This window comes from Symphalangus syndactylus, chromosome 8 (genome assembly GCF_028878055.3).
Source record: "Symphalangus syndactylus isolate Jambi chromosome 8, NHGRI_mSymSyn1-v2.1_pri, whole genome shotgun sequence".
NCBI lineage: Eukaryota > Metazoa > Chordata > Mammalia > Primates > Hylobatidae > Symphalangus > Symphalangus syndactylus.
This window is the reverse complement of record NC_072430.2, coordinates 35,966,275-35,991,403: the sequence shown is the minus strand read 5'-3', so window position 1 is coordinate 35,991,403 and position 25,129 is coordinate 35,966,275. Positions and strand designations below refer to the sequence as shown.

The 25,129-nt window shown below is 41.4% G+C and overlaps 1 protein-coding gene across 7 annotated transcripts in view; it reads right to left on the bottom strand.

Annotated features, from left to right (window-relative positions):
- Nucleotides 1-25,129, bottom strand: part of CEP128 (centrosomal protein 128) — a 636,715-nt gene that overhangs the window by 426,258 nt on the left and 185,328 nt on the right. For 3 of the 7 annotated variants that reach the window (XM_055288556.2, XM_063644065.1, XM_055288563.2), the window contains exon 1: nt 16,652-16,807. The exons of 2 other annotated variants lie outside the window; for them this stretch is intronic. The gene's annotated coding sequence lies outside the window, so the exon portion shown is untranslated. Of the gene's footprint in view, nt 1-16,651; nt 16,808-18,506; nt 18,640-18,837; nt 18,970-25,129 lie in introns of those variants that run through there. 2 more of the 7 variants (XM_055288555.2, XM_055288557.2) reach the window with 2 other exon arrangements.

Genomic DNA, 25,129 nt, shown 5'->3' with positions numbered 1-25,129 from the left:
ATTTTAGCATGACACATTGATGAAAGAAAAGGAAGAACTGCTAAATTTGAAGAATGACCAAACTCTTCAATAACAATTTAAAGAAACAGAAATATCTAAATTCTGGTTAAAGCTGAGAAAGCTATTTCTTTCAATTGGAGAAAAAGCAGTAAACACTCTTCTGCAGCTTACTACCACCTGCTGGTGCAACAAAATTTCTTATTAACAAGAAAGCAACAATATTTGTGCTGTCTGCTTTTCAGACGTGAGCTTTTTCCAAATCTCTAGAGAAGACTAAGATGGGTGACCTTGAGGGAAAGTCTCTGGAATCTTAGAGCAAGCTCTGGGTCTGATATTACAATTCTTAGAATAGCTTATTTAGCTGCTCCCAACAAATCAGTATTTAAAGGCATAAATATTGTTGTTTCTGTCTTAATGAACCTTATAAAGAAGAAATACAGCCACCAGAGCAAATAACGAATCCTCATCAATTCACTCCCACTGAGGATCTATCCATCTAAAACAAATGCCCATATGCAAACTTGAATACTGCAACTAGAGATAGTGAAACCGAATTCAACCTTTGTAATAAGAGGATTGGCAATGAGCCTTTACAAACTCAAGTCCACCTCTTTTGTTATTTGACCTAAAGAGCCATCACATTGTCTTCGTTATAATGATGCACATTAGTATGTATGAGAGCTGTAATTTATTGATTCTCAAACCTCCTTTCCTCTGAGCCAGTTTAAAACAATTAGGATTTGCAAGCTGTTCCATAAAAGATAAGCACCCAGCATCAGGGGTGATATTTCACAAAGACTGACTAGTGCATGTTAAGTAGGTGATTGCTTCTGTGGCCTCCAAGTGCCTCAGCTGTCCCTGTCCAAGGTAATCATCCTCAAAGAAGATGCTCAAGGTAATTGTGTTGATATTTAGGGGGGTAAGGGAAAACTGGGAGTGTATTTTACACTTAGTCATTAACAAAATTCAAATTTTATGTATTTCTCACTGTTTCTGATATGGTTAGGCTTTGTGTCCCCACACAAATCTCATCTTAAATTGTAATCCCCATAATCCCCATGCATTTAGTGAGAGACCTGATGGGAGGTGACAGGCTCATGGAGGCAGTTTCCTCCATGCTGTTATCATGATAGTGAGTTCTCACAAGATCTGATGGTTTTATAAGGGGCCCTTCCCTCTTTGCTCCTCACTCTTCTCTCTCCTGCCACCATATGAGAAGGTCCAAGCTTGCTTCCCCTTCACTTTCCACCATGATTTTAAGTTTCCTGAGGTCTCCCCAGTCATGCGGAACTGTGAGTCAATTAAACCTCTTTGTTTATAAATTACCCAATCTCATGTCATATCTTTATAGCAGTGTGAAAATAGACTAAAAGAGTTTCAGTAGCTGTAGGACTTGAGAGCTTTGCCTCATCCTTCAAGTGAAAAAGTTAATAAGCCAGGAGACATTACCATGTAGAAACAATTAACAATTGTACCTGTCTTCTTTACATCAGTGCTCTTCTGTAACTTCATCTCCTCAAAGTCTTTTGGTAAATTTATAAAAGATCAAAATCAACCGTCCAGTCCACCAGTCAGTCTGTTATGTTAGTTATGTTATGTTATGTTATGTTATGTTAGTGAACATAATACATTAGGAAACAGAATCAGATACTTAAATTGATTTTTCATCATTTAATGAGTTGTCACTATATTAGAAATGAAAGATGAAAGTAAATAAATAAGTCATAGTCTTGATGGGAGAGAAGGACGTTTAAGTGTATTATAAATGGTGAGCTAAGTAATACAACAAAATCCTTGGGGAGTCAGGTTAGGATTTTCCCACTCATCTTGAAGGATGCACATAAGTTTGACAGGTGGATGAGACAAGGAAATAGGATCCAGTTAAAACCTGTCTAGAGAAAAGTAGACAGGATCCAAATAAGCTGAGCTCTTGCATCCTTCTACCAGGGAAGTTCTGCCCTCATCTGATTTTCATTCTATGGTTTCATGGGGTTTTTTTAATGATTCTACTATTTTGAAAAAATAAAAACATTTGAAAGCCACTACTATAACTAAAGGAAAAAAACTGAAGAATCCTGAGTGGGGAGTGACATGGTAATAAGCACATCAACAGTAGAACAGCTGGGAGGCTGTTGCAATCTATTAGGTAATGAATGGTGAGCACCTAAGACAATGGCAGTGGAGATGAAGTGTAGCAGGGATGAATTAACTCTGAGGGCAAGGTAAAAGAGTAAAAGATGAATCACAAGTTTCTGGTATTGGTAGCTGGATGGATCCTGAACTATTAAACTGAGCAAAGAAATCGATGAAAAGAAAGAGCTTTTAGGAGAACATATGTTCTAAACTGAACTTGTCTAAGCTTCAATTAGAAAGAGAGGATCAATTTGTGCTTCATGGGAGGAAATATCAAACTAAACATGTCTAATATGCAACTGGATATGTGAGTCTAAGGAAATATTTGATAATCATCAGTATAGGGGTGGATAAGACCACCAAGAAAAAATGCACAGTGAGAAAAGAAGTAGAACCAAAGAAAACCCCACAAGAACTCCACCATACAAAAGGCAGACAGAGGAGGTGGCCAGTGAGATCGAGAAGAAACATGAGAAGTACGTGGAAAACTAGGGGAAATTGTACAACAGAAGTTATGAAAAGAAGTGTTTCAAAAAAGTGAGAAAAAAACTGTTACAATTTCCCAGTAATCAATGAATTCTTTCAACTCCAAATCCATCCTTCATTGTCTGCTCTTTGCAAACAGAGCTGAGGCCTTTAAATATTTCTCCTTTGTAGCTAGCATGATGTTAATCTTTGTCATAGAAAGTGTTGGAAGGGTTTTTTTTTTTTTTTTCTCCAAGATGGTGGAATGTAGCATTATCGGCATGTCTCTCCCACTGGGATAAACAAAATAGTGTGTAGAAAGTCATGCTATGAACTTTCTTCCAAGAAGCAACACAAGAACTTAAAAACACTGAAAGAAACCACAAACCCTTTGAAAGAAGCAGTGGGCAGTAGTCTACATGATAAACCAGGAGGAAAACTGGGAGTTGCCAGAGCATGAGTGGGGAGGAGAGACTGCCTCCATGATACACTCTCCCACTGGGGAGCCAAGCAATCCAGGCCACAGGGGAACACCTTAACCCTACCTAGCGCTGGTGCTGACTTAGTGAGCAGTGAGGTTTTATGAAAAGGAGCAGCATCGAACCGTGTTTACTCCCAGACCCAAGCAGGGACAGAGGGAAGCCATTCCTGATCCTACCTCACAGGGGACCTCACCTGAAGTCTGCTGGTTAACTGAGGCAGTGGTCACAGGTTGAGAGAAGCTCCCAACTGAGACCTGTGATATAAAGGTTGAGAGAAGCTCCCAACTGAGACCTGTGATATAATCTTTAGTGGGGACAAATGCCCTTGGTCAGAACCGAGGGGTGGGCAGAAAGTGTGCTATAGCCATAGGCACAGGACCTGGGTGCCTCTACTTCACGGGCTGACCAGGAGGGGCACGACCTAAAAGCTGGTTTCTGTGTCAGTTGGGAACACTTATGGCTTAGGACAGTTTTGAGGGCTGCCTGGAACCCAGCTAGCTACTGCTAGCACAACACTGTGGGTATGAGACCTGCCTTGCCAAGTTCATGGGAGCTGAGTGGGGCTTACTGCCACCTGCTACCACACCCTTCCCCTTGTGGATTCTTCTGTGCAGCAGACGTAGTTGTGCTCCTCCCTGGAACATTACCCCTGCGACCAGGGAACTGCCCTCTAATCCCCATTGGAGCCACTGTTTGCACTCGAATGTGGGGAGCCAGAGTGTGGACTTGCCTGACCCAGCCCCAACTAGCTTTGCCCATCCACCTACTCTGGTAGCCTAACACAACAGACAGAGACTTTTGCATGCTCCATGGCCCCACCCATTGCCTGAGACACTAGAGTACCTCCCCTGGGTAACATAAGGCAAGCACAAATCCCACCACCTTATACTGCAACTGGTGCTCTCTTGCAAGCACCACCTCCAGGCTGGAAGCAAACCAGCACAGCCCATTACGATATCTGCAGGCACATCATAGTGCTCAGGAAGGTGAAAACTTTCTGCATGACCTCAGCTACCACCATTGCCTGCATCACCCTGGTTAACCAGGAGGCCTTGAGTCTGTCCACAGGCCCAGGACATTACTACTACAGCTGGCATTTGAGAAAGTCAACATACTAAGGCTATTTATAACCAAGGAAATCTCACAGAGTCTATGTCACTCTTCTCTCACCCCCACTAGAGCCATGCTAGTACTCACTGTTGGGAAACTGGAGGACAGTTCACAGCAGTGGATCCCTTTTAGACATTCTCCAGCACCAGCCTAGAGTTTGGCAGCCCCACTAGGTGGCTAGACCCAGAGCAGCAGCAAGATTCACAGTGGTCTGGCCCTCAGAAACTGCTGCTCCTAGGGTAAGGGGGAGTGTACCACATTAAGAGGGCAGACACCCCATCGGACAAAAGAAACCAGACTGCAGGCTCTGAGTCCCTGAACCTTCCACTTGTGGGAAGTTTCTTTCAGCAGAGGCACAGGGGCAGTGCTGGGCTCAGTAGGAAAAGTATGTGGCTCTACCCTAATTGTCAGGCAGCCCTGGTGCTCATCATGAAGGATCTTGGAAAAGGGGACTTTTTCTCCCCCTCACTCGGCACTGCAGACACAGCTGGGGCTCCTCCCACAGGAGCATGGCATGGGTGCATCTGTAGACAGCCTTTCCATAACACTTCAGGGTGGCTGAATCCCCACAAGAGGAACGTTCCCTAGGTTCAGGCTTGCAAGAGAGCTAGAGTCACAATCCCCCTCTACATGCGTGAAAAGAGGTGCCTGTCTGATCTGAATAGCCAGAGCACTTCGAGCAGAGTGTGACTGGGAGGTGGATCGCTTTCCCGGTGGCCCAGAAGGGAGGCTGTGGTGGCTCCCTCCCTTGCCCACAAAAAGACCTCAGCGCATTTCACTGAGAGCTTCCCCAGCCATCTCTGTCAAGGCTGTGACCTCTGCCCACCACTGGGATACTGCATTTACCCGAAGGCTTTAGTTGTAACTGTTTTTCACCACGGGCACCCCCTACTGGCCTGAAGCCCGAACTGTTCAACCCAGTAAATAAAACAATAGGAAAATAAAATTTTAAGTGCATACCACTGAGGAATGAGATAAGCTTCATAAGATTTCTACCATTCTAGCCCCACAGCAGAGAGTAAACCTGCTCACACACCCAGCACATCGCTACTACAACCAGCATCAGAGAAAGCCATCACACAAAGATTTTCTATAACCAGGAAACTCACACAGAGTCTTTGCCACTGAAAGTACCCAAAGCCAAAACTAGGTGACAATCAACTATAAACATTAAAGTCACATCCTCAAGATGGGGCAGCGGGGAGAAGAAAGTTTTTAAAAATCCCTGTCCAATCAAAAACAAATTCAAAAATAATTAGAAGAAACAGTCTACCCAAATAAGAAGGAAACCAGAAAACTAATTCTGGCAATATGAAAAAACAGAGTTCTATAACACTCCCAAAAGATCACACTAACTCTCCAGCAATGAATCCAAACCAAGATGAAATTTTTGAAATACCAGATAAAAAATTCAAAAGGTTGATTATTAAATTATTCAAGGAGATAAAAAGGAAAGGTGAAAACCAACATAAAGAAATTAATGAAACAATTCAGGACATGAATGAAAAATGTTCTAAAGAGACAGACATGGTAAAGTAAAACAAACCAGAACTTTTGGAAGTGAAAGACACATTTAGGGAACTACAAAATGCAGCGAAAAATCTTAATAGTAGACTAGACCAAGAAGAAAAGAGAATTTCAGAGCTCAAAAACAAGGCTTTCTAAGTAACCCAATCGGACAAAAATAAAGAATGAATATATATGAAGAAAATCTCCAAGAAATATGGAATTATGTAAAATGGCCAAACCTAAGAATCACAGGTGTTCCTGAGAAAGAAGGTAGATCCCTGTCACTCTCCATATACATAATTAACTCGATGGATTAAAGACTTAAATCTAAGACCTAAACCTATAAAAAATTTAAGAAGAAAATCTAGGAAAAACTCTTCTGGACATTGGCCTAGGCGACAAATTTATGACTAAGACAAATGCAAATGCAAAAAAAAAAAAAACAAAAATAAATGGGACCTAATTAAACTAAAAAGTTTCTGCACAGCAAAAGAAATAATCATCAAAGCAAACAACCTACAGGATGGGAGAAAATATTTGCAAATTATGTATCCAACAAAGGGCTAATATCCAGAGTCTACAAGGAACTCAAATATTTCAGAAAAAAGTAATCCTATTAAAAAGTGGGCAAATGACATAAATAGACATTTCTCAAAAGAAGATATACAAATGGCCAACAAACATGAAAAAAATGATCAACATCACTAATCAGAGAAATCAAAATGAAAACCACAATAAGATACTACCGTATCCCAGCAGAATGGCCATTATTAAAATGTCAAACAACAATAGATATTGGTATGGATGTAATGAAATGAGAATGCTTATACACTACCGATGGAAATGTAAATCAGTACAACCTCTATGGAAAATAGTATGGAGATTTCTCAAAGAACTAAAAGTAGATCTATCATTTGAATCAGGAATCCCACTAGAGGGTATCTACCCAAAGGAAAATAAGCCACTATGTCAAAAAGTCATCCGCACATCTATGTTTATCACAGCACAATTCACAATTGCAACGATATGGAATCAACCTAAGTGCCCATCAACTGATAAGTGCATAAGGAAAATGTGGTATATATGTACACCATGGAATACTACTCAGCCATAAAGAAGAACAAAATAATGTATTTTGCAGCAACTTGGTTAGAACTGGAGGCTATTATTCTAAGTAACTCAGAAATCAAAAGCCAAATATTTCATGTTCTCACTTATAAGTGGGAGCTAAGCTAAGCTATGAGTACACAAAGACATACAGAGTGGTAGAGTGGACACTGGAGACTTGGAAGGGGGCAGTGTGAGAGGGGGTTGAGGGATGAAAAACTACCTATTGGGTACAATGTACACTTCTCAGGTGACAGGTGCCTAAAATCCCAGACTTCACCACTATACGATTCATCCACGTAACCGAAAACCACTTACACCCTAAAGCAGGGGTCTCCAGCCATGAGCCAAGGACCACTATCAGTCCATGGCCTGTTAGGAACCGGGATGCACAGCAGCAGGTGAGCAGTGGGCGGGTGAGCAAAGCTTCATCTGTATTTACAGCCAACCCCCTTCACTTGCATTACCACCTGAGCTCCACTTGCTGTCAGATCAGCGGTGGCATCAGATTGTCCTAGGAGCACAAGCTCTACTGTGAACTGTACATGCGAGGGATCTAGGTTGTGTGTTCGTTATGAGAATCTAATGTCTGATGACCTGAGGTGGAGCTGAGGTGGTGATTCTAGTGCTAGGCAGTGGCTACAAATACAAATTAACATTAGCAGAGAGGTTTGACTGCCCAGAGACCATAGTAAATCTATTGCTTGCAGACTCATATCAAAACCCTATCAGTGAGTGGCAAGTGACAAGCTGCACCTGGCGGCAGGCTTTAAGTCAGAATCCGATACTTTAGTCTGTACATGGCCCGCTCATTATTTTATTTACCACTTCTGTCCATGCCTCTTTCCTGCACTATACACTTGTCTCAGTCACTGTTTTGGTAAGCCCGCAAGCTAACCCTAGCCAAAATGAGTAAAAAACAAATGTCACTGGAGAGCTTCTTTGAAAAGGGGGAAAGATCCAATGATGGGACAGCAGAAGATGCTAAAAGTGCCAACAAAAAGAAAACTACATTTAAAAAAATTACCAAGAGTCCTACTTAAATTAAGAGTTCATTGCAACAAGTGATTCACCTTCTCCAAGCCTGCTTTGTATATGTGATGACCAGCTATGCGATAAAGCCATGAAACCTTCAAAACTGCATCACCACATGGAGACCATGCACACTGCATTAAAAGACAAGCCTTTGGAGTTTTTCAAAAGAAAAGAACATGAACACAAAGAACAGAAGGAATTATTGAAGGCCACCACTTCATCAAATGCATCTGCACTGCGAGCATCATTCTTAGTGGCAAACCACATTGCTAAAGCTCAGAAGTCCTTTACTATTGGTGAAGAGTTGACCTGCTTGCTGCTAAGGACATTTGTCATGAACTTTTAGGAGAGGTTGCCATTCAAAAGGTGGCACCTGTTCCTCTTTTGGCTAGCACTATAACTAGATGAATTGATGAAATAACAGAAGATAGTGAGGTACAATTGTTAAAGAGGATTAATGAGTCATCGTGGTATGCAATCCAGGTTGATGAGCCTATCAATGTTGACAGTAAGGCAAGAATGCTTGTTTTTACGCGATATATTTTTCAGGAAGATGTGCATGAGGATATGATATGCATACTTTTGTTGCCAACCAACACCACAACTGCAGATCTATTAAAGTCTTTGAATGATTACCTATCAGGAAAACCACATTGGTCATTTTGTGTCAGTATGTGCGCAGACGAAGCTGCTGCCATGATTGAATGGCTTGCTGGTTTCACTACTCAAGTCAAAGAGGGTGCTTCTGAATGAGTCTATGCACTGTGTTATCCATGGAGAAATGCTGGGTAGCTGAACAATGTCACCTGAACTTAACAACGTTTTGCAGGATGTGATTAAAATTATCAGCCACATTTAAGTACATGCCCTTAACTCATGTCTGTTCTTGCAGCTCTGTGAGGAGATGCAGAGTACACATGTCATCTCTTATACACAGAAGTGAGATGGGTTTCTAAAGGTAGATCACTGGCCAGAGACTTTGAGTTACAACAGCCGCTCCAGAGAGTTCTTTTAGAAATACAGTCACTACTGGCAGCACATTTCAGTGACATGGAATGGACTGTAAAACTTGTTTACTTGTGTGACATATTCAAATTCAACCTGCTCCACAAACTCAATCTGTCACTTCATGGGAAAACGACAACTGTGTTCAAGTCAGCAGATAAAGTGGATGCATTCAAAGCCAAACTAGAATTATGGGGGCAACCAGTGAACACTGGGATTTTTGACATGTTTCAAATATTAGCAGAGATTTTGAAAGAGACTGAGCCAGGGCCTTCTTTCTCCCAGCTGGTGTATGATCATCTATCTCAGCTTTCAAAGGAGTTTGAGTATTACTTCCTAATATGGTCTGGCTTTGTCCCCACCCAAATCTCATCTTGAATTGTAGTTCTCATAATCCCCATGTGTCGTGGGAGAGACTGGTGGGAGGTAATTGACTCATGGGGGCAGTTACCCCCATGCTGTTCTCGTGACAGTAGTGAGTTCTCACAAGATCTGATGGTTTTATAAGAGGCTTTTCCTCCTTTGCCTGGCACTTCTCTCTCCTGATGCCATGTGAAGAAGGATGTGTTTGCTTCCCTTCCACCACGATTGTAGGTTTCCTGAGGCCTCCGCAGCCATGCAGAACTATGGGTCAATTAAACCTCTTTCCTTTATAAATTACCCAGTCTCGGATATTTCTTCATAGCAGCATGAGAATGGACCAACATACTTCTCAACCACCAAAGATCCCCAAATTGGGAAGAAACGGTTCTGCGACACACTTGTAAATAAACCAGGTGAATCAACTTTGTCCATGCTAGAAGAGGATCAACTTCTTGAGATTGCAAATGACTCCGGCCTTAAAAGTATGTCTGAGACAACTTCAAACCTCTGTATGTTCTGGATTTAAGTCAAGGCAAAATATCCTGAGATTGCCTTGTGCACCAAAAAGCCTGCTTCCATTTCCAACATCTTATCTTTGTGAAGCAGGGTTTTCTGCAGTGACAGCAACAAAAATGAGGCTACAGAGTAGAATGGACATAAGCAACACACTTTGGGTGTCACTGTCTCCCATCACCCCAAGATGGGACTGTCTAGTTGCAGGAAAAAAAGCTCAGGGCTCCCACTGACTCTATGTTGAGTTGCATAATTATTTCTTTATATATTACAGTGTAATAATAACAGAAACAAAGTACACAATAAATGTAATGCACTTGAATCATCCCAAAACCATCCTTCTCTCTGCCTCCCAGTCTGTGAAAAAATTGTCCTCCATGAAAAGTGCCTCTGGTGCCAAAAAGTTTGGGGACCCCTGCCCTACAGCTATTGAAATCAAAAAATAATAACAATAATAATGATTTTTTTAAGAGAACACTGCAGGAGAAAGGGGCTTCTCTTTCTGGTTCCATGTTTTCCATTTGTTGTATTTTCATTTCAGCATCCTGTGTGAGGGATATCCAGTGGTACTCAACTCCATCAAGTTTCAGCAGTACCCACATTGGGCAGCTTCCCATCAAGTTTCAGTAGCCCCACCCCCTACTCAGATTCTTACTGAATCTGACAGACACCCTCACAGTCAATCCCCCAGTTTCACCCTACCAGCATCCTGGAGAGGTGTTTCCTGCCCATCATCCATGGTGTGGTTCCCTGCCTTCCAGCATCATTCTGCCTTTAATTAGGAAGTGTTCCCTCCTTGCCCAGCAATTGCGGATCAGCTATGGCCCCAGTAACTCAGCAAGTCTCTCCACCATTCAGGGGGCTATAGACACACCTTCTCCAACAAGGTCTGAATCTCAGCCTTGCAGAGAGCCCCCTCCAAGTTTATATCTCCTTTGGGCACTGTCTCTCAGCCCAGAGGATTCTTTAGAGTCATCTCTGTCCTTTTACAGATAATCCCCTTACAGTTAATTATATCAGGAGTCAGCAAATTTTTTTTCTCTGCCACAACTATGAGCCTCTGCCAGCTGTGGCACAAAAGCACAGACAATTATAAACGAATGGGGTAGCTTGATTTGACCTGTGGTAGGCTAAATTTAGCCCGTGGGATATGGCTTATCAACTGCTGCAGTGTGTTAAACTTTCCCTGTTAAAATTACTGTGGGACATCTCTCTCACCTGTTTAGGGGTAAATGCTGAGTGAACTCTGAGAGACAAATGCAACAAATACGTCAACTAGGAAAAGGAACAGAAAGTATCCTTTGGAAGTGCTAGTGACTGTATCAAAAGCAGTCTCAGTAAAACAGCTTAGGTGAGGATGATGCCAGGTTGTGGAGTAAATAGGAGGTGAAAAAGCAGAAGCATTGTGTATAAATCATTCTTTTAGGAAGTCTGGATATGTGAAGAAAGAAAGAGATTAGTAGCTAGAAAGGAATATTTATGTGTGGGAAATAAGCCTCACATTGCAAAAGATTTGAGATTCTGATGCCAGGCAGGTCCAATATACAAGAAATAAGATGGCAGACTTCAGACAAGCCCTACCTACCATTAGGATCCATGCAAGCAAGTCACTTATTGCGGAGAGTCCTATGCCACCACCGGCTGAGGATGTGCTACACATCTTTCCTGCAAACACTGTGACACACTTCCCCCACTCTCTGCAGTTAATTCCCAGCTTTCAAGCCTCCTGTCTTAATAAGTTACACAAATAATGGCCTTCATCCTAAAAGTGCTTTGCAGTACCAGATGGTTCAGCAAACTATGGCACAGCCAATTTTAAGGGTCAGGAAGAAGATAATGATTTCTTGTCTAAGAACTCAAAGACCATCGTTTGGCAAAAGTTTATTGAGCAGACCTTAAAACTAAAGGTCGATAGGAAATGTTTTTTAAAACATCGATAAAGTAGAAACATACTGGATTTAACGATTGGAGCACATAGCTGGAAATCAGAACATCAGAGGTACAAACGCGAGAACCACCATTTAATGAGCACCTAGGTATGACAGATACTTTGCATACAGTAAAGTATCTCTGCAAAGCTTGGCTTAACCTCAGGCCAATCTTACAAGGCAGGATTTCTAACCTCCCTGAGGGCAGATACTAGCTCTTGTTCATCTATTCCCAGGCCCCAGAATAGTGTCTGAGTGTCTGGCACATTCAATATTTACTTCTTAAATGAACAAAGTAGTCCCTTTTTTCGCAAATGAAGAACTACTGAGGCTCCCAGTAGTTAAGCAGCTAGAAAAGCCTGGATTCAAAACATAATCTTAAAGCAACCTTCTAAATAAACAGGAGACCCCACAACTGGAAACATACATAAACCAAGACAAAAAAGAACATTTGTTTTAATTTGCTTTTCTGTAAAATTATGAGACTGTAACTGGTATATTACTTGCTCACATTTATACAAAGGCATAATAATGTTCAACTTTATTGAAATAATAATAGCTATTGATTTACAGTTTTCTATGGACTAATTTCTGTACTAAGTGCTTTATGTATGCTCTCTCATTTGATCCTCATAACATTATTATTATCATCCCCATTTTATAGAAAACAGAACTAAGGCTTAAAGAAGCAAAGTAACTTAAGTGGCAGAGCCAGGATTCAAATCCAGGCAAGAAGACTATTTCTGAAACCCAACTTTTTAATCAATACACTTGTTACATGTAAATGGCAGTGGCAAGAAGGCAAAAAACAAAAACAAACAAAAAAAAAACAGGTGTACCAGTAAGTAAAGGTACTCTTCCCTAAAAGCAAAATAAGCTGATAAGAATAAAGTGCTTGGCTGGGCACAGTGGCTCATGCCTATAATCCCAGCACTTTGGGAGGCCAAGGTGGGTGGATCACTTGAGATCAGGAGTTCAAGACCAGCCTGGCCAGTATGGTGAAACCCCGTCTCTACTAAAACTACAATTATGAGCTGGATGTGGTGCTGAGCGCCTGTAATCCCTGCTATTTGAGAGGCTGAGGCAGGAGAATTGTTTGAACCCAGAAGGCAGAGGTTGCAGTGAGCCGAGATTACACCACTGCACTCCAGCCTTCTGGAGTAAGACACAGTAAGACTCTGTCTCAAAAAAAAAAAAAAAAAAGAATAAAGTACTTATTGTTGTATTTAAGGCTGTGAGTCCTACCGCCAAAAAAAAAAAAAAACAGAACACACATGAGCTAGCTTAAGTGAAACAGAAATTAATCGTTTTTAAAGAATACAGTAATGATGGTAGTGGTGGTGGTAGTCATCATGGTAGAAGCCAAAATAAGCAATTAATACTAATAACTCAACAATTAAATGGCCCTTTTCTGTGCCAGGCTCTGTTCTAGGCACTTTACTTGTATTAACTAATGTAACCCCAACAATAGCCCTAGAGTAAACATAGCTATAACCAATATTACAGGTAAGGAAACAACTTCCAAAAGTTAACTTGCCCAGACTCAAAAAAGTAGAAAGCTTTCTTACACACAGACATCTCTATTCCACAACCAAAACCTAGCAGGCTCAGTTCCAGGCTGTATTTTTGCTCTAATTTCATCAGGAGTGCACCCTGGTCCAGCACCTCAGAGCAGGAGGCAGAATCAAATGGACCAGTGCCTGGGAAGCAGAGAATTAAAGCTCATCCATTCATCCATGAGCACATTCGTTCACAAGCACTTATTCATCCATTCACGAGCAGCTGTTTCATAGCAAACCCTGTATGCAGAGTAGATTCTAAATGTTTATCAGGCCAGGCACAGTGGCTCATGCCTGCAATCACAGCACTTTGACAGGCCAAAGTGGGAGGATCACTTGAACCTGGGAGGTCGAGGCTACAGTGAGCCAAGATCACACCACTGCACTCCAGCATGAGTTACAGAACAAGACTTCATCTCCAAAGAAAGAGAGAAAGAGAGGAAGGAAGGAAGGGAGGAAGGGAGGGAGGGAGGGAGAGAGGGAGGGAGAGAGGGAGGGATGGGAAAATGTTTATCAGAATGAATTAAATGGATTCATGTAACCACAAATAATCCCATCTCCCAAATACTCCAAGCACCAGCATTATAGAAATTTCAGAGGTGTGCATATCTGATAAAGGCCTGATAAGTCTGAGTCATTCACAATTAGTGATAACAAGATACTAGAAACAAGCTTTAAAAACTAAAAGAAAAACTCACAAAAATATTTGCATTATATGGGAACCAAAGGGTTAATCAGCTCTTTCAAAAACACAAGAAAAAGAACAGTCCAGTTGTAAAAGACTCAAAAGATATATAAACAAACAATTCACAGAAATCAAATGACCCTAACAAATGTTATTTGTTATTTCACTAAATAATTACAAATTAAAATAATAAAATGATATTCTTGTCTATCTGTTTTATACAGATGAAAAAACCTCTCACTCGCAGGGTTAGCAAGGTTATACCTTGTTGTAAGAGTATTAACTATAAAAACTACATTAGCATGTATATCTACTACATACCCACAAAAATTAAAAATTAAAAAAAAAAACACATTAGCTTTTCTGGAGAACAACCTGGCAATACAAGTAAAAATAAATAATATGGGCCGGGCGCAGTGGCCCATGCCTGTAATCACAGTATTTTGGGAGGCCAAGGTAGGAGGATTGCTTGAGCCAGATGAGCCTGGGCAACATAGTGAGACCTTGTCTCTACAAAAAAATAAAACAAAATTAGCCAGGTGTGGTAGTGCACACCTGTAGTCCTAACTACTCGGGAGGCTGATGTGAGATGATTTCTCAAGCCTAGGAGGTAGAGGCTGCAGTGAGCCAAGATCTCACCACTACACTTCAGCCTGGGTGACAGAGTGAGACCCTGTCTCAATCAATCAATCTGTAATATACATAGACATTGACCCAGAAAATCTATTTCTGTGACTATTAACCTAGGAAGATAAAAGAATATATTTATACAGATATATAGATACATTTTATGTATAGACATATGCATAAGAATTTCACTGTAGAAATTCTTCAGAAATTTTAATTCATTCATCCATTCATCCATGAGCACATTCATTCACTCCAGCCTGGGCAACAGAGTGAATGAATTTTTTTACAGTTGTAAAAGAATAAGAAAAAAATATAAATCCACTAGACAAGAATACGATAAATTATCTAATCTCTGGGATACTATGTATCTGTTAAAAGAGACAAGGTTGAATGGTAAGTGCTGACCTGTAACGACACATTTTACAAAAAAAGAAAAACATACTATACAATAGTATGAATGTATTGAAACGACATCAGAATCAACCCAGAGATATTACATGGATAGTGTATTCTATAATATACATGCTAATATAGTTTTTAATAACCTAGTAAATCTAGATTATTTTTATATTATTTCCAAAATTTCTGGACCAGATTACCCCAATAGGTCCCCCATCCAGTCCTAAAATTCTTTAATCCTAAGAATTTTTTTTTTTTTTTTTTTTTTGAGACAGCATCTTCTGTCACCCAGGCTGGAGTATAGTAGTGTGATCACAGCTCACTGCAGCCTCGACCTTCTGGGCTCAAGTGATCATTCCACCTCAGCCTCCCAAGTAGCAGGGACCAAAGGCACATGCCACCATGCCTGGCTAATTTTTTTATTTTTTTGTAGAGAAGGGGTCTTGCTATGTTGCCCAAGGTGTTCTCAAACTCCTGGGCTCAAGCGATCCTCCTGCCTTCGCCTCCCAAAGTGTGGGATTACAGGCATGAGTCAATGCACCTGGCCTAATCCTATAAATTTTGTACACCACTGATCTTATACACAGTATTTTTTTTTATTTTGAGACAGAGTCTCACTCTGTCGCCCAGGCTGGAGTGCAGTGGTGTGATCTCCGCTCATTGCAAGCTCCGCCTCCTGGGTTCATGCCATTCTCCTGCCTCAGCCTCCCAAGTAGCTGGGACTATAGGCACCTGCCACCACGCCTGGCTAATTTTTTTGTATTTTTTAGTACAGACAGGGTTTCACCATGTTGGCCAGGATGGTCTCGATCTCTTGACCTCATGATCCACCTGCCACGGCCTCCTAAAGTACTGGGATTACAGGCGTGAGCCACTGCGCCCAGCCACACAGTATTAGTACTGCAAGGCCACAGTGTGTCTCCCCTCTATGTTTCAGGGCCTTTTATCTATCGAAGCACAATATGACCTCCAAAAAAAGGTCCAGAATTTTTATATCTATGTTGCAAATTTAAACTTTTAACATGACACCCTTAATTATCAATGATAATTCATGTTGAATTTATTTATGGAAATCACAAATTATAATGATCTCTTACCTCAGTAGTAATATAAGGACCACTATATTTAAAAAAAAAAAAAAACTAAGAAAGATAATAGAACTTTCTGAACATTGAAAGAGATGAATAAGTGCACGCTGTGCCATATATGGTCCACTTAATCCAAAAATGTTGAGTGTGAATCAAATTCTATTAGAGGGCACTTATAAACAGCAATGAAGCCCCTTGGCAGTGGGTGGGACTGAAATTTGGAGTCAGAGGACCTGGGAACAATGATCACTCTTTTGGCTCCAGAATCCCAAGCAAATCAAATAACCTGAGACTCAACTGCCTCCTTTGTAAAAGATAAGCATGGTAAAGGAATTATATAATGCCTGTAAAAGGTGTCTGACAGAGTACTGAGACAAAATAGGTTCTCAATTCCTTGTTTAACAGAAACAGGTACATCACTGTTGCTTTTGTTAAGGTTATAAAGGATATCTCAAATTATCTACTTTGTTCACCTTAATTTTTGTAACATTGCACACACAACCATTCGATAGTGTATTTTTAAACTCTATATTAGAAGGGGCTTCTTGCTCCCAAAACTCTATTTCTTGGCATAGTCTTTTCTACCATAAATATGCAAAAAATGTGTTATCTCAGAAACTCAGGGAGAAAGCATACTTACAAAGCACACTCCCAAAACTCCGAGTTGCTCTTCTCTGAGCTCGACGCTCTTTTTAGGCACATATGTCTGCCTCCTATCATTTCTTCATGAGGTTCAGGGCAAAGGGCCTAGTCAAGCAGATGATCTTTGGCTGCCCCTACACTTTCCCCAAACCACCTACAAATAAACGAAACAAGGGGGTAAGACATACCTACAACTTTAAACATTTTTAAATAATGAAATATGAAAATTAGGTCCCTATGTACAGACTGTGGCATAACACAGAATAAAGAAAATGCTCCTAGAATCATTCAAAAGCCCAAGTGACCTCACTACAATTCCTCACATCCAAGTGCCCAGCCAACATATTGTCACTGGTGACTTCCATCCATGCCTGGTCATCCCTGGGGCTTGCCAGAGAGTGCATGCTCCAGTGTGAACCGCAGCCCAAGTCTAGCCAAAAGTACTACACATGAGCATGTCTAAAAGTTGGTAACTAACTCAGGTAATACAGTTAACATGTTACTGCTGAATGTGGTGACCCAATTGTACTTCCAAGCCAGTCTAACACTCCTAAAGGAAATATTTTATAAGCTGCCCAGTTCTTCCCATACTCAGCGCTACAATTAAATAAATAAGAATAAAATGTCTTTGGTTGTAGAAAAGAGCTGTGGACAGAAATATTTTCAATTAATTGTGACTACTTTCAAAGCAATCTGTAGGAACCCACAGGAAGTGATCCAGAGAACTGGGAGTTGTCTACATAAAAGGTAGATCTGGGAATACATCTATAAACCATTTCAAGAAAAAAAAATGGTATTCTGAAAAAGTTAATCAAAATAAACTGTCAAGAAACAGTTCAATGAGACCTAGGTTATGCAATGGCAGACAAGATACAGTGAGAGAACATAGGCACAGTGAACACTTCACTCTTCTAACAAAACAGCCACCATCACCCATGAGTCACAGGCACAACCAAATTTATGTGTGCCAATGTGAAACTGCCAAGTTTTAACCTTATCTCTGTGCTGTCCAGTACAGCAGTCACTAGACACATGGCTACTGAGCTCTAGCTCTTGCCAGGTCAAACAGACATGTACTATACATGTAAAATACACACCAGATTTTGATGACTTAAAATATATTTTTTTAATGCATAGCCAGGCATGGTGGCAAGTGCCTGTAATCCCAGCTACTCCGGGGGCTGAGACAGGAGAATCACTTGAACCCAGGAGGTGGAGGTTGCGGTGAGCCCAGACAGCGCCACTGCAGTCCAGCCTGGGCAAAAGAGCCAGACTCCTTCTCAAAAAAAAAGTAAAAATCTCAGTAAGTTTTATATTTACTCCATTGAAAACATTTTTCTATATTGTGCTAAATAAACTATTAAAATTAATTTCACCAGTTTCTTTTTACTTTTTTAATGTGGGTACTACAAAATTTAAATTCACCTGAATGGCTCACACTCTATTTGTATTAGACAACACTAATCTGTATAATTAATAAAAATAAACAACAAATGCTGAGCACTTTCAGGGTGCAGGCACTGTGTTAGATACTTTACATAATACTCAAATCAATGCTGCAATTAATGGTAAGGTTTTACCAGACGCCTACATAACAGATTGGCTCCATCAAACCAATAAAAGATGCAGCTGGGATTAAATGTCAGGTATTTTTACGAAATAATTCAATTAAGGGACTGCTAACAGCTAAGGCTGGGGCAACTCCCAAGATGGCACGGGAAAGAGAGGTCACTAATACAGCGTTCCCTAGAGTAGCAAGCTTTCTGTGACTACAAAACAGGTATTAAAAAAAAAAATCAAGTTCTATAGCAGGACAGGCAAGCAAATGTCAGACGGTTCTCTGGAGGACCTACCGAATGAGTCCAATCTCCTGTCCCTTAAAGCTTCAAGATGCTAGCGGAAGAGTAAGCTGCTCCCAAAGGAAGGACAATGTAGTCCAGATTCGCTGGGTAACCTGGCCAGGACCTGACCGCGGACACCCCTGCCGAGGGAGGGAGGCCTCGGGATGACAAGCGCGCCGTCTCCCCTCACCTCTGCACATACTCCACCCATCCACTGCCCCACCCCAGATCCCGCGCCGCTCTGAGGTCCCCACCCCAGGGACTAGGGGAAGTGGGACTAAAACGTCTACAGTAAGACGGGGAAGTGGTCGAAAAAGGGCAAGGGGGAGGTGGGGGCAGGTACCTGAGACGGAGGATGACCCCAGCTCCTTAATGCCGGATCATCGCCTAGGCTCCACCCGGCTCCCGCGGCTACCAGTGACCCAGAAGGTGCAACTGACCAAACGCAGCTGCTCAACCGACTCTGCTCTCCCCAGACTCGCAGCTATGGCAACTTAAACTAGCCGCCCAGCCACAGCGAGAGTGCAGGACCCCGCTGCCGCCGCTTGGCCCTCTGGGAGTTGTAGTCCATCTCGGCCTCACGATCAAGGAGTTACTAAGGGAGAGCGTCCTGAAAAGGAACTGCAAATCCCAGGATGCCATATAGCAGGCCTTCGGGTAACTTTCCCGGAAAAAAGCCTGATCCCTCGGCCGCGCCCTCTTGCCCTGATCTATTTTTTTTTTTTTTTTAAAGGACCAGTCTCCTTTGTAGGAGACAAACTGCAGATAGAAAGTGAATAAAAATGCTTCGTTAGCCTTGACTGTAATTTTACTCCTTGGGGAACAAAAGGAGTCCCCCAGGACTACGGTAAGATGGGGAAGTAGTAGAAAAAGGGCAAGGGAGCGGTAGGAGGACAGGGAAAGACAATTTCTAGCACTGAAATGTAAAAATCCCCTTAATACCAGGGTCCAGTATATTTTTCCAACGACTCACAAATTCTTAGAAGCGGACGGGAACAGAGAAGATTATGTAGTCCAACCTGTTTGGCCTGGAAAGAGTAAGGGACTTGCCTAAGATCATATGGCTTATTCACGGCACGCCAAAAGTAGATGTGAGGCTGTCAACTCATTACTGCTGCTACTTCAGTCTGGGTGTCATCTCCTCACTCTAGAACATAAAAGAAATGTTTTCCACTCAGGGGAGTTGGTTTCAGTCACGAAGAGAATGAAAACTTCAATAAAAAACTGAGCTTTGGAAAGCTAAGAAGTAACAATTAAATTAGTCATGTGAATTGCCCTTCTTCTCTGCCAAAAAGACCACTTCCCCTTCCTTCTTTGAGGCTAAACTCAAATATTACCTGATCTGTGAAAGCTTTCCTGGCTACGTGAAGAAGAGCTAGATCATGTTTAATAACAAGGGTTCCTTAATTTAATAATTCTGTGCTCTATAATCCATTTCCCAGTTGGTGCCCTCTATTAGCCCTTCAAAGGGACCGAACCTTTTTTTTAAATTTTTATCTTTCTTCTCACCCTTTCCTCACTTGCCCTTCTCCGTTCATATCCCTCTCTCTCTTTCTTTCTCTCTCTCCCCCTTTCCTTCCATCCCTCCTTACCCCTCCCTCCCAACAGGCAGAGTCATAAATAATTAGCACATAAATTTGATATAGTCGAATTATTCAAATATTTTTTTCTGGCCAACAGTGAGACATAAAACTATCTCATATTGGTTTGAATATAAAATAATTCTTCTAAAGACCTCCTATGCATTTGCAACTATCTTCAAGCTGCTTACTTGAAATTGTTCCTCAAGAATACACTCCACCAGACAGACTTTAAGATAATTCAGAACAACCATAAAATTGCCCCATATGCATGCAGAAGCATAATAATAACTGTTTATTTGTAAACATTTTAACTTTCAAAACAATTCTATTCATTCATGTAATTCAGCAAATGTATGCTGGATATTTCTAGGATCCAGACATTGTTTTAGACACTGAACGTGCAGTGAAAATAAATAACATAGACCTTGCTTTCAAATTGCTCAGAGCCATGTGAGAGAAAAAGAAAATAAATGATTACAAATCTCTGTGTAATAGAATATTGCATAGGTTTCTGTGGAAAGACATAAAAGAGAAACTTTCTGAAGAAGTGATAAGCAGACCAACTGCAGGAGAAATGTCTACGAAAAGAGCTAATGTAATCACGATCTACACTAATAAAAACTGATTGTCCACAGCTTTTCCTCCCTGGTTCAACCATATTTAGAGGATTGAATTCTATTCTAGAGGCCTTATTTTTCAAAGTGATATTAACCAAATAAATCAAACATTACAGGACACAACTGGGACCAAAGGATTAAAAATCAGATACTTTAGTTCATTTTGATCAAGAAATGCTTAAATATGTTATTAAATTCATAGCAGCTGTTTGTCAGCTGTGGTGTGCTCTCAGTCAACAGATGTGGCATCCCAAAAAAATGTAGTGAAGTCAGGCCGGGAGTGCTGACTCACGCCTGTAATCCCAGCACTTTGGGAGGCCGAGGTGGGTGGATCACATGAGGTCAGGAGTTCGAGACCAGCCTGGCCAACATGGTGAAACTCCGTCTCTACTAAAAATACAAAAATTAACCAGGTGTGGTGGTGGGCACCTGTAATCCCAGCTATTCAGGAGGCTGAAGCAGGAGAATCATTTGAACCCGGGAGGCAGAGGTTGCAGTGAGCTGAGATGGTGCCACCGCACTCCAGCCTTGGTGACAGAGTAAGACTCCATCTCAAAAAAAAAAAAAAAAAAGTAGTGAAGTCACATCACCGAATCTTCATTTTTTATGTCTTAACAAAATAGACAAAATGAGTTAAAGCCAACAAAATAGATTTTACATGAAATTGACTCATAACTCCCAAGGATATGTATTACTTTTAATCAGTATGGCCAACACACATTATACAAACACAATACCATACTCAAGCAGAATCATCTGAGCTTAGATTTGGAAAAACCCACAAAGAGTATTGATATGGTCTGGCTCTGTGTCCTCACCCAAATCTCATCTTGAATTTTAATCCCCACATGTTGGGGGAGGAACCTTGTGAGGGGTGATTAGGTCATGGGGCAGTTCCCCCATGCTGTTCTCATGATAGTGAGTGAGTTCTCAGGAGATCTGATGGTTTTATAAGAGGCTTTTGCCCACTTCTCTCTCCTGCCACCATGTGAAGAAGGATGTGTTTGCTACCCCTTCTGCCATGATTGTAAGTTTCCTGAGGCGTCCCCAGCCATGCAGAACTGTAAGTCAATTAAACCACTTTCCTTTGCCGGGTGCAGTGGCTCAAGCCTGTAATCCCAGCACTTTGGGAGGCCGAGGCAAGCGGATCACAAGGTCAGGAGATCGAGACCATCCTGGCTAACACGGTGAAACCCCATCTCTACTAAAAATACAAAAAATTAGCCAGGCGTGGTGGTGGCTGCCTATAGTCCCAGCTACTCGGGAGGCTGAGGCAGGAGAAAGGCGTGAACCCTGAAGGCAGAGCTTGCAGTGAGCCGAGATCGCGTCACTGCACTCCAGCCTGGGCGGCAGAGTCAAGAGTCTGTCTCAAAAACAAAACAAAACAAAAAAACCACTTTCCTTTATAAATCACCCAGTCACAGGTAGTTTTTCATAGCAGGGTGAAAACAAACTAATACAAGTATCATTTGCAGCACCCTTCTTTTGCAAACCATGTATTATAGATAGGGGCACACAGAGGTTACATGATATATTAGTTTACTAGGGATTTGATTAAATACCACAGAATGGGTGACTTAAACAACAAAAATTTATTTCCCACAGTTCTGAAGGCTCCAAGTCTGAGATCAAGGTGTCAGCAAGTTTAGGTTCTGCTACGGTCTCTGCCTTTGGCTTGCAGAGATCCATCTTTTCTCTGTATCCTCAGATAGGCTTTTCCCTGTATGAGCACATACATGGTTCCTCTCTCTTCTTGTAACGACACCCATTGTATTGAATTAGAACTTTATACTATAGCCTAATTTAAACTTAACTACCTCCTTAAGGGTCCCATTTTCAAAAACAGAAACATGGAGGGTTAAGGTTTCAACATGTTTTCCCCAAAATTGTACCTATTCAGGATTAGTGTCATCAATGATCTTCTCATTACGTAATACCTTGATTGAGGTAGATGTGGGAGATATTTTTGATATGCCTCACCCACATCACCGCTTAGCTGGGAATGATTCTACCCACAGTGTTGGGCCCCTATAGCCTTGTTTATGTTATACAAAGCCCCTACCTGCCTCACCGCGGCTGATTAGACAAGGAGTAGACAGACACCTGAGACAATTTGGGCCAATCAGCCTCTTTATCCTTTGAGAATTTAAAATGGGGACTCAAGTTCCCAATTGGTTGCTAGAATAGTCTTGATGTACAGGTAAGAGCTGAGGCCGCCACAGAGAGGTGACCATCTTCACCTGTGTTCAAGAAGCAGCTGATAATGCTAACCTGCAGAGACAGAGAGAAGTGAGTAAAGCAGTGAAAGGAAATAAACTACACAACCACGAGGAAATAAGCCCAAGAGAATGCAGCCCCGGTTCCTGACAACTTCCAAGTTCCTGGATCCAAGCCTTGTTATTCCCACTTGTATTTCCTGTACTTGTTTTCCACAATACACTAGTGGCAACTGGAGGTGGTTAAATGCACAGATTCTGGACCCAAACCACTTTGGATTCAAGTCCGTTATAATACCTATCAGCAATGTTACTTCAAACAAGTTACTTAATCATTCTGTGCCTTCATTTCTTCCTCTTCTAAATGTGGACAATAAAAATAGCACTTCATGTGTAGAGGTGTTTGGGGGATAAAATAAATTAATGTGTGTAAAGCACTAAGCCTAGTGTCTAATTCATGGTAAGCATTATTGAATGTAAGCTGACATTATATGTAAGCTGACAAATACTATGACATCCTAAAAATGTTAGTTCCATGAATATTGGTACTCTATTATTTTGTTCTAGACACTGAGAACAAAGAATTTATTAATACCTTGTTGCCTCATGATGATTTCCCTTTTGAAGCCTAAGATTAGTTCTGCTGATTGAAATCTAAAGAGCCTTGACTAAGGTTATACTAAAGAGATCACCAGCCTGTAAGATCCAAGATGCTAATTCTAGATCTAGTTTCTTGAGCAGTTTCATCAGAAACACTTTTGAACCATACGAAACATTAAATACCTAGATGAACTAATCAATAAAAAGGTTCTGGAATGGGGCTAGTCTAAAAGCATTGACATGACCATCCTAACCCAGCTCATCTAGAATGAATAGATGTAGAGAAGAGAAGACAGCTATTATGTAAGAAGCTGTGGGTGGCAGACAGAGGTAGTGCTGTTTCAAGGAGAAGGGACAGAAGTTTTATTTCACCAATAACTTCGAAATTTATACAACTATGAAACAACAACAGCTGATATGGCTTGGTTCTGTGTCCCCACCCAAATGTCACATGGAATTGCAATCCCTAATGTTGGGGGTGGGACGTGGTGGGAGGTGATTGGATCACAGCTGTGGATTTCCCCCTTGCTGTTCTCATAATAGTGAGTGAGTTATCACAAGAACTGTTGTTTAAAAGTGTGTAGCACTTCCCCCTTCACTCTCCCTTTCTCCCACTCTGCCATGTGAAAAAGGTGCTTGCTTCCTCCTCACCCTTCAAAGCACCATGATTGTAGGTTTCCTGAGGCCTCCCTCACCATGCTTCCTGTACAGCCTATGGAACTATGAGTCAATTAAACCTCTTTTCTTCACAAATTACACAGTCTCGGGTGCTTCTTTACAGCAGTGTGAGAATGGACTAATACAACAGCACACTAACTATGTCCATGTGACACAAAAATGTATTTGAAATACCAAAATTTTCCTCAAATGTTTTTTTTTCACCTTAGCTCTCTCCTTATCTCCATTTCTGTCAGCTACACTGTTCTGCACTCGTGGCCTTAGAGATGGGATGTGACCACAGAAAGCAGAAAGGGAGGGGAGTTGAGAAAGAAAAAGAAGAAGAAAATGAAGCATTTTCTTCCTGGATTTTGAATATTAAACACAAACATTCTCAGATAGGACAGGCTATATAATTTGTTGTAGGGCCCTGTGAAAAACGAATATGTTAAGCCCTTTTGCAAAACTGATTAAGATGTCAAAATGGCAACAACACAGCATTAAACTAAGCACTGGGCCTTTCTGAATACAGGGCCCTGAGTGATTGCACAGGTCACAAACCCATGAAGCCAAGCCTGCTGTCACAAAAGAGTCATGCTATAAACAAATGATTTGGAAGGAAATACCATGAACAAAAAGAAAAGAGATTCCCCCCAAGAAAAAAGAGGTTCCTGACTAGGAATGTGATAACAGAGAAGAAGAGGGTCCTGGAAATGGAGGAATAGGAGGTTGGGGAGGCAGACCGGCGGGCGTAGGGAGAAAGTCTATGTTGACAGAGTGCCTAGCGTCCACTCAAGCAACCACTATTCATAGCTTGAACCTACCTGTGCTGCCCATAGGCATCAGAGTATTATGTTACTTCAAAAGCAGCCTGCATTGTTCTTGGTGACTGTCCAGCACAAGTGATGACCATCTATATCACTGGATTTTGCTTCGTTCCCTCTAGCCAACAGAGATGGTCA